Here is an 11,457-nt window from a genome sequence, read left to right as displayed (position 1 = left end):
GGGGGGGGGGGGGGGGGGGAGGGGGGAGGAAATTGAAATATAACTTTATACATATAGATACCTGCATTCTGCTGGCATTTTTCATAGGATTTCTTCCGTTTACTCAACCTGTAAACCCATAAGCAAGTAACAACGGCAAAATTCCACCAAGAAGGGTAGAGGCAACAATAAGAGCAATGATAATTTTCTTGTTCAAGTTTTGAACTTTTGATGCTGAACTGCTCTGACATCTGTAGCCCCTATTGTCAAGGGAAAAAATAAACTTTAGAAAATCATAATTGGGAAAAACAAAATCAATAATTGACCTTAAGAAGACAATCAACATTTAGCCTTTTTCCAGCACTCAACTCATCCCTTCCCAAAAGAGATCCCATCAAGGAAGGTAAATGTAAGCCATTTGGCTCAAAAAGAAAATACAGTACTAGAAAAGAAATCATCATAATGTATCTGCAGCAAAGAGACAACTCAGAAGTCATAATGGCCCTGCAATGTTCATCTGAATAACAGTACTTTTTCCTAATTGAAGTGAATCATCTCAGAAATTTGAATAAAGGATTCAAAACAATTATACATAATCTCAGTATACCAGGTATTGCCTCTCAGTTAGGGCCAAAAAATTCTCCCTCACAAAATTAGATGAACACATCCATGGTAACGATGAGAAACAAAGAAAAACTCCACAACCCATCACTCAGTACACATCAAGCATTGTGAAATTATCCCTGGGTATGGGCGCATGTGCTTGCAGAAGCCTGAAAGATTGGTTCTTTCTCAGTTGGAGAACTACTTGAGAGAAATTAAAATTAAAACTAAAAAACAATTTTTTGGCTAGTACTTTCCTGGTGATATCAATCAGAAGGCTAAACTGCACAAAGAAAGACAAGTTAGGATCCGAAGAATAGGATACAGCAATCCCATCATTTTGCCTCGCTATAAATTCAACCATTCTAACAATAATAGCCTGTGTGGGCTTTAGGACAAATGTTCATATGCAAAATGATCCATTTACTATGTGAACAAAGAACACCAAACAAAAGGCAAAAGATGCACTACTCCACTCTAAACTTGCAAATAAGACTTTGTGAAGATATATTAGTCAATTTAGATATAAAGTTATCAAATGTTCCCTCCCACCTCCCTGGTTTTGGAAAAATGTTATTAGAATAGACAATGTGTGATACNGGGGGGGGGGGGGGGGGGGAGGGGGGAGGAAATTGAAATATAACTTTATACATATAGATACCTGCATTCTGCTGGCATTTTTCATAGGATTTCTTCCGTTTACTCAACCTGTAAACCCATAAGCAAGTAACAACGGCAAAATTCCACCAAGAAGGGTAGAGGCAACAATAAGAGCAATGATAATTTTCTTGTTCAAGTTTTGAACTTTTGATGCTGAACTGCTCTGACATCTGTAGCCCCTATTGTCAAGGGAAAAAATAAACTTTAGAAAATCATAATTGGGAAAAACAAAATCAATAATTGACCTTAAGAAGACAATCAACATTTAGCCTTTTTCCAGCACTCAACTCATCCCTTCCCAAAAGAGATCCCATCAAGGAAGGTAAATGTAAGCCATTTGGCTCAAAAAGAAAATACAGTACTAGAAAAGAAATCATCATAATGTATCTGCAGCAAAGAGACAACTCAGAAGTCATAATGGCCCTGCAATGTTCATCTGAATAACAGTACTTTTTCCTAATTGAAGTGAATCATCTCAGAAATTTGAATAAAGGATTCAAAACAATTATACATAATCTCAGTATACCAGGTATTGCCTCTCAGTTAGGGCCAAAAAATTCTCCCTCACAAAATTAGATGAACACATCCATGGTAACGATGAGAAACAAAGAAAAACTCCACAACCCATCACTCAGTACACATCAAGCATTGTGAAATTATCCCTGGGTATGGGCGCATGTGCTTGCAGAAGCCTGAAAGATTGGTTCTTTCTCAGTTGGAGAACTACTTGAGAGAAATTAAAATTAAAACTAAAAAACAATTTTTTGGCTAGTACTTTCCTGGTGATATCAATCAGAAGGCTAAACTGCACAAAGAAAGACAAGTTAGGATCCGAAGAATAGGATACAGCAATCCCATCATTTTGCCTCGCTATAAATTCAACCATTCTAACAATAATAGCCTGTGTGGGCTTTAGGACAAATGTTCATATGCAAAATGATCCATTTACTATGTGAACAAAGAACACCAAACAAAAGGCAAAAGATGCACTACTCCACTCTAAACTTGCAAATAAGACTTTGTGAAGATATATTAGTCAATTTAGATATAAAGTTATCAAATGTTCCCTCCCACCTCCCTGGTTTTGGAAAAATGTTATTAGAATAGACAATGTGTGATCCTGGTTTTGGAAAAATGTTATTAGAATAGACAATGTGTGATACAAAAAGGTTCGATAGCATATAGAATTATGTGAGATATACAACTTGATCATGAAGGTTTATCTAGAATTATGTGAGATATACAACTTGATCATGAAGGTTTATCTATTTTAATGGTGATAGCATTGTGTCTCTACAAGTCAATGGAATAAAAAATAAGCAGATGTGGGTAAGGAAATTCTAACAACCATCTTATTCTTCTTTCCTGCAGACAAAAGCAGAACTTTTCCATCCACAATATCGTCCTCCTCAATCTTCTTAGCCTCACTATCAACTCGGGCATTGTTCAAGTAAAGCCCTCCTTACTTGAGCATTCTACGCGCAGCAGACTTGCTCTCGAGCAAACCACTAGAAACAATAAGATCCAAAACTGAAATACTCAACACCTGATCATAAGGCAACGAGCAGGACGGAACATCACCAGCAATTCCCTCAATGGTTTTCCAATCCAATTTAGTATCTGCATTGCCAGGCCTCAACGCCTCTGTAGCCTTCAGGGCTTCATCCAACCCCTCTTGTCCATGAACAAACCGTGTAACCTCCTCAGCCAACCTACGTTGTGCAGTGTTAGGAGCATAACCAGGATTCCCCATTTGTGTTTTGAGCTCCTCAATCTCTTCAATGGTGAGAAATGTAAGAATCTTGAGAAATCTCACCACATCAGCATCAAAAACAGAGAAAAAGTACTGGTAGAACTTGTAAGGTGATAAGAGGGAAGGTGAGAGCCATATTGCTCCTTCCTCGGATTTCCCAAACTTGGTCCCATCACTCTTGAGGAGAAGTGGGAATGTCAAACCATAAGCCAAAGAAGCTGCTGCTTCGGTCTCCGAAGATTTTCCGATTATCCGGCGAATAAGGTCTGTTCCAGCTGTAATATTCCCCCATTGATCACTGCCCCCAATTTGAACCGTGACACCTTCTTTTTCGAACAAATGCACAAAATCATAGCCCTGCAACAACTGATACGTGAACTCTGCGTAGCTCATTCCTTGCTCCACATTTTCCAATCTCTTCTTCACACTTTCTTTCGACATCATAGTCCCAACCCTAGCAAACCTTCCTACATCTCGCAAGAAATCGAGAAATTTCACGTCTTTCCACCAATCATAGTTGTCTATGATCTGAATGTTGGAGGTGAGGTAAGATGGATCTGGAGAGAGTAGTACTTGCCGAATGTTGGCAGAAATTCCGGCGATGTTGTGATTCAATGTAACGTAATCGAGCTCCGGCCGCTCTACACTCTTGCTGGAGGGGTCACCAATGCGGCCGGTGGCGCCACCGAGGAGAGCAACGACTTTATGGCCACAGCGAAGGAACCAGGAGAGAACAATAAGGCCAAGAAGGTTTCCAAGATGGAGGCTTTCAGCCGTCGGGTCAAACCCGCAGTAGACTTTGAGGGGTGGGAGATTCGGGTTGGAGCAAATTGAACGGAGGTTTTCGCTAGTGATAGACTCCACTAATCCCCTCTCCTCCAAAATCTCCACCACGTTCCACCTCCGCTGCCACTGGTCGGATTCCATCTCTGACTCATTCCTGAGCTGGGGAGTAAATTGGGCGGAGGAGCACGACGGCGATGAAGAATAGCAAAAGAGGCTGTTGCGGCGGCAGTGAGAAGTGAGTAGTCGAATTGGGCATTTTTGGCTGAGAAGGGGAGAGAAGTGCCTATGGGCGCCATTAAGAATAAAGGTTCTGATAGAAGCCATGCGTAGCAGCAATGGAGGATACAGGTATGCGAATTTGTAGCTTAAGTTTTGATGCTGAACTGCTTTGACATCTGTAGCCTCTATTGTCAAGGGAAAATAAAAAATAAATAAATAAATAAATAAACTTTAGAAAACCATAATAGCAGGAAAAAACAAAATCAATAATAATCCTATATATAAAAAAGCCTGATGTTTTTGCTACAGAACTATGGCTCCAATTCCCGCCTACTCAATACGGCGGCGTTTTGGAATTGAATTGAATAGCTACACGTTTTGGAATGGCATAGCTACATTGAAATGAAAATAAATTTTAAATTTAAAATCAATATTTACATAAACATTAACACCTATTTCAACACTATAAATAAGCCAATCCTATCACAATCAATACAACAAAATTTTGGAAAAAGAAGTGAGAGGGTGGGGGTAGCATGTTGGGAAAGCATTCACGAGGAGGAAGAAGAGAGTTGCTCGAAGATTAAGTATCCAGAGAAACCACCATAATGTATCTGCAGCAAAGAGCAACTCAGAAGTCATAATGCCATGCAATGTTCATCTAAAGAACAATATATTTTCCTAATTGAAGTGAACCATCTCAGAAATTTGAACAAAGTAAGAATTCAAAACAATTGAACATATCAGTATACCACGTAGTCCCTCTCTATTAGGGCCAAAAGCTTCTCCCTCAAAAAATTAGATGAACAGATCCATGGTAACGATGAGAAACAAAGAAAAGCTCCAGAACCCATCACTCAGTACACATCATGTAACACCCCGAGCTGTCTTACCGTACAACCCAAGGAGTTACCGCCACACCCAAAACGAGTTCTATCATTTTCTTGACAGGCCCCGCTCTAGGTGCACAGGCTAAAAGAAACTTCACTCAACAAACACAACCACTCACTTTGAGATAATATACATACATATATATATAAATATTTACAGAGTATGCACCGAGGTTTTTTTGCCCAACGGGCCAAAACATAAGTTCAGGATTAGTCACTTCCCTGGCTACAAAACATTTACACAAAAAGGAATAAACCCCTACAGACCTTCTGGGTATCCTGCTTACTCAATCTGGCGATACGCCGGACCCGTAAACTCACCCTAGACCAGGTGCCATTCCCCTTCGAACCATGTGATATGGTCTAGGAAACGAGAAGTGACCATGACCATAGACCACTCCTCCCAATACTCGCGAGGACTAGGGTCCCACGGGTAAGGATAATAAACAATAAACTCTAGGGGATTACTTCCCACTAGCACCTCGATGGGGTAAAAACCAAAAGTGGCTTGTACATCAGGATCCTCAGGAATAGGAAGAAAACTATCTACTGCCAGTGAGCTGTTGGGAGCTGTAGGAGCATAACCAGGGGCATAAGTGTAACACCCCAATTTTCACATCTTGGATTTATTTCAAAATCCCTAATAATACATTGCGGAAGCATCTAACTAGCAGAAAACTGGGTGTTACCGCCACACCTAGAGTGAATTCTATCACCTCTTTGACAAAGTCCACTCTAAGTGCACAGGCTAAACTTACAACATCAAACAACCACATCAACATCCAACTTAATACAACTGGGTATTCCTCAAAATAATAAATCTTCCAAGGTGTCTATTCTTCCATCCTATTCATGTTCACCTGCAAAATCATTTTAACACAAAAACAAAGGGGTGTATATCCCAAAATTAGCATAAGCTAAGTAAGTTCCATTTCACCCCGTAAAATATAGGCTTGGGTTTTATATTTTCAAAATCTCATATTCTTTCCAAAAGCGTATATATATATATATATCATTTGTCTCATAATCTTCATAAAATATTTTCCCAAAATACATGTGGAGATATCATTTTCCAAAATAACATATTTGTCAAGGAGGATTAGATACCAATAAAAAAAAAACCAATACTCCACCAATAGGACCGCAGCCCTAGATTCGCATCTCAATAGCAAATAGAACCGCAGCTCTAGTGCTCATACTAATTTGGACCGCAGCCCAAGATTCTCATATATTTTCCAAAAAAAGTTTGTGAGATTTTCGGCTCACCCCGACAGCAAGTATTCTTATCCTCCAAGACTAAATATGTACATATAATTTCCAAAATATATCATTTCCTCATGATAAATATCTTCTTCAAAAATATGTAATTTCTCAAAACACATTTTTCTCCACAATAATTCACTCCATAAGAATACATCATTCTTCATAGGAATGTACATATACTAAAATTCCAAGCCAAGCATTTACTCAACACACGGGTTTGACTCGTAAAAATCTATTCTCGATAATTCGAGAATCCACACACATATTATGCAATGAACTTGTGATCACATGAACATTCTTATGCACATAATTTTGTAAAACACGTAGTTTTGTTATCATAGCATACCATATATGAATATACATATATATGGGGTAAATAATAATTTTAGTGAACATGAAATCTTACCCTTGAAGACCAAAACTCTCATCAACACTTAATTTTTTCACCAAAATCCCTAGGCAAAATATACCACCATAACAATAATTTAGGAATTCTTAACTTCTAGTTAGGTTCTAGGGAAGAAAACAAAGCTTTTGAACCGATTAAAATTGAAGTCTTACCGAACAAAATTGACACTTCAGAAGGATTTTGGCTATGGAAATTGATGGAAGAAAATGGTGAAGAAGATGAAAGGATCACCCTCTCTCTCTCTCTCTTTTCTCACGAAATGGGAATGGGAAATGAAGACATGAAATTTCTTCATTCTTATCTCAACATATAAATATCCCTTATAAGATAAGATTAAGGGAAAAATAATAAAATAATAAAATATCTCAAACCTTATCATTTGGGGTCCAAACAGATAAAGTTTCGGTGGAAAATAATCCAGATAGAATAATTTCCGAAACTAAAAATTTATTCCAGACTAACCCTCAAAATTGGGCTAGGTTCGGTACACCGTGAAATTTAGCGATGTACGATCAAAATAAATTTTCGCTGCTATGAGCTGATTTAATTAAATAGGAAATTCAAGAATAATAGTATGGTGTCTAAAAATCCATTTCCTAGGACAAACGGGTCCGAATACNTCGTGACCGAGACGTACGATCGCAGCTTAATAACAACTATACTCACTTATAAAAATTCTTTTGAAATATCTGAAGATCATAACTTAGGAATGTCAACGCCATAGGATAAAATAATAATGTTAGGAAAATACGGGGTATTACAATAAGGGTCGGCACCACTCATCTGCTGCACAAAATCGTCGTAGTTCATGCCACGACCCATATCTTCCGACGAACTAGGGGAGTTCATCGGGCTGCAAGAACTGACACTCGATTCCATCTGAAAACAACACATCGAAGTGTAGTTAGCACAACGGCTAAGCAAGGAAATCCATTGGTTTCCCGAAACTAAATAAAGCTTTTGTAAACCAAGATGTTGAAAACTTTATTCTTTCTTACCAAGAATTCTCCCATGCAATGGAACAAATACAATTGAGTATACAAATAGATATTGAAAATCATTCATCATAGGGAAATTTCCTTACTAATCATCTCAAGAAAAACGAGATCACTAGCATAATTCAGTGCTAGTCCTTAACACATTTCCCTTATCTCGTAGTTACAGCGTAACTATCATTCATTATAAAATAAATATCCTTAGTTTCCTTAACTCGAGAGCTTGAGGCCTTAGGAGCAACTAATCTTGTCCCCTCCTTTCCACTTGGGTCTCGACTCGGGGTCAATGTCTGGCATCCCCCTGTATCTTATCGATTCCCCTGGATCTATACCGGATCGTTACAATGAATCCTAGTTGGCCTAACTAGGCTCGTTGAAACGAATCTTGCCCGATATCTCATGAGTAACCATACTTAAGTGTGCACACCCTCGCAAACCGCAGCTTACGAGTGATACAGTACCCGGCGAATAGACTTCGCCCTCAGTATGAATTGCATGTCATACGGCATAAACAAAACCACTGGGCCATGGCACTTTAAGCCCTCCCATGAGGTTTGCCAAGGAGACATAAACAAAACCACTAGGCCATGGCACTTTAAGCCCTCCCATGAAGTTTGTCAAATAAACAACCATCGGGCCATGGTAATTAAACCCTCCCGTAGGTCAATCAAAGTCCTCATCAACTCGTCAGAAACATAAGGGTTTTCCTTCTCTTTTCTCTTTCACGACATTGATTCATTCTCAAGGTAATCTAATAGTACCCCCTTTATCATTTCTTAGTAGTCACGGGTAACACGTACCACCTTCCCGTGTCACATAATAGACATATATGATACACCATTAACATAACATCCTCCTACTTTAGGTATATGTATATGGTATTCACATCATACATACGCATATACATACGGTTTCATATACATACTCAACATATACCTATACGATTCCAAGTATAGATATACATACTGTTGGTCCCAAGGGGATGGGGTACAAGTCTAGAGGGGGGGGGGTGAATAGACTTGTATAAGATTTTGCAAATCTTTTCAACCTCTCGTGTGTATTGAACTTAGGATGTTTAGGTTCGATNTCGTGACCGAGACGTACGATCGCAGCTTAATAACAACTATACTCACTTATAAAAATTCTTTTGAAATATCTGAAGATCATAACTTAGGAATGTCAACGCCATAGGATAAAATAATAATGTTAGGAAAATACGGGGTATTACAATAAGGGTCGGCACCACTCATCTGCTGCACAAAATCGTCGTAGTTCATGCCACGACCCATATCTTCCGACGAACTAGGGGAGTTCATCGGGCTGCAAGAACTGACACTCGATTCCATCTGAAAACAACACATCGAAGTGTAGTTAGCACAACGGCTAAGCAAGGAAATCCATTGGTTTCCCGAAACTAAATAAAGCTTTTGTAAACCAAGATGTTGAAAACTTTATTCTTTCTTACCAAGAATTCTCCCATGCAATGGAACAAATACAATTGAGTATACAAATAGATATTGAAAATCATTCATCATAGGGAAATTTCCTTACTAATCATCTCAAGAAAAACGAGATCACTAGCATAATTCAGTGCTAGTCCTTAACACATTTCCCTTATCTCGTAGTTACAGCGTAACTATCATTCATTATAAAATAAATATCCTTAGTTTCCTTAACTCGAGAGCTTGAGGCCTTAGGAGCAACTAATCTTGTCCCCTCCTTTCCACTTGGGTCTCGACTCGGGGTCAATGTCTGGCATCCCCCTGTATCTTATCGATTCCCCTGGATCTATACCGGATCGTTACAATGAATCCTAGTTGGCCTAACTAGGCTCGTTGAAACGAATCTTGCCCGATATCTCATGAGTAACCATACTTAAGTGTGCACACCCTCGCAAACCGCAGCTTACGAGTGATACAGTACCCGGCGAATAGACTTCGCCCTCAGTATGAATTGCATGTCATACGGCATAAACAAAACCACTGGGCCATGGCACTTTAAGCCCTCCCATGAGGTTTGCCAAGGAGACATAAACAAAACCACTAGGCCATGGCACTTTAAGCCCTCCCATGAAGTTTGTCAAATAAACAACCATCGGGCCATGGTAATTAAACCCTCCCGTAGGTCAATCAAAGTCCTCATCAACTCGTCAGAAACATAAGGGTTTTCCTTCTCTTTTCTCTTTCACGACATTGATTCATTCTCAAGGTAATCTAATAGTACCCCCTTTATCATTTCTTAGTAGTCACGGGTAACACGTACCACCTTCCCGTGTCACATAATAGACATATATGATACACCATTAACATAACATCCTCCTACTTTAGGTATATGTATATGGTATTCACATCATACATACGCATATACATACGGTTTCATATACATACTCAACATATACCTATACGATTCCAAGTATAGATATACATACTGTTGGTCCCAAGGGGATGGGGTACAAGTCTAGAGGGGNCACCAAGCCCGCCTCAAGCCTCAGGATCTTCACAAGACAGCTCCCAGGTTACTCCGCCTCTCCTCAGGTTTTTCTCCCCGCTTCCAGTTACTCCACCTCTCGAGCACTTGAGCTTTGATCACCAAGCCCGCCTCAAGCCTCAGGATCTTCACTAGACAGCTGCCAGGTTACTCCGCCTCTTCTTGCTTAATCCAAAGCAAGGACCTTTGGTTGTCACAGTTGAGTGTAACAAACTCCAATCTGACCAAAAGCTATCGTTGAATCAATTTCGATGTAGAGCAGCTTCGGTCACCTTCTAGATATGTGGCAGTTTAAGCTATGTAACTCTCTCAAACACTAAGATGTGTTTTTCTCACTGTATTGAATATCTGGATGATATTCCAAATTGAATGCTTGCNTGCCAGGTTACTCCGCCTCTTCTTGCTTAATCCAAAGCAAGGACCTTTGGTTGTCACAGTTGAGTGTAACAAACTCCAATCTGACCAAAAGCTATCGTTGAATCAATTTCGATGTAGAGCAGCTTCGGTCACCTTCTAGATATGTGGCAGTTTAAGCTATGTAACTCTCTCAAACACTAAGATGTGTTTTTCTCGCTGTATTGAATATCTGGATGATATTCCAAATTGAATGCTTGCACTTGAACGTTTGAATCAGACACCTCTTTAGAATTTCGAATCAACCAACCTCTCTTTTCTTTTCACTGTGTCTTCACGTCCTTATATATGAGAGTTTGAGGTTTTCACTGTGTCTTCACGTCCTTATATATGAGAGTTTGAGGATTTCACTGTGTCTTCACGTCCTTATATATGAGAGTTTGAGGAATTCACTGTGTCTTCACGTCCTTATATATGAGAGTTTGAGGAATAAACTGTGTCTTCACGTCCTTATATATGAGAGTTTGAGGAATAATTTGTGTCTTCACGTCCTTATATATGAGAGTTTGAGGAATAATTCCGTTGGAGGGAAAATTATTCCGTTTGAAATCTGTCTCCCATGCCGATCATGGGTTTTGCGTATTTTCAGCATTTTTCATGGAGTGGTGGTCTTGTAACTTGAACCTTTTGTCTGGTAGTGAATATTCTATATTTCACTTTCTTGAGTCCATGCTCCACTTTCGTCTTTTGGTAAAAGTTACTCTTTTTATATTCCCATCATTCCTTGTTTGTGGGGAATCAGACCACTTCAGCATTGGTGTACCTTTTGACCGTTTGTGGTGGAAATCTGATGTGTCATCCATTTCCGTCCATTTTGAAAACTCACGTTCGGCACCTCTTCATTATTCTATCTCCATGATATTCTTCTTCTCCAAACTTTAAGTATGCTTCCTGACCGTCATTCAGCATTACTGGAGAAGTGTCAGTTTATCGAGACCAAGGTTGATGTCTCGATCGTTTGATGTCTCGAACCCAAGCATCGAGAGGTCTACCTCTCGA

At 39.3% G+C, this 11,457-nt stretch overlaps 1 pseudogene; it reads right to left on the bottom strand.

The window, feature by feature from the left end:
• Positions 1-2,379: 2,379 nt before the first annotated feature.
• On the bottom strand, positions 2,380-4,105 carry LOC116001258 (annotated as a pseudogene).
• Between the last annotated feature and the right edge of the window lie 7,352 nt (positions 4,106-11,457).

The sequence above is a fragment of the Ipomoea triloba genome, chromosome 13 (assembly GCF_003576645.1).
Source record: "Ipomoea triloba cultivar NCNSP0323 chromosome 13, ASM357664v1".
NCBI lineage: Eukaryota > Viridiplantae > Streptophyta > Magnoliopsida > Solanales > Convolvulaceae > Ipomoea > Ipomoea triloba.
Note: the sequence above shows the minus strand (reverse complement) of the source record. Positions and strands in the feature narration are given on the sequence as shown.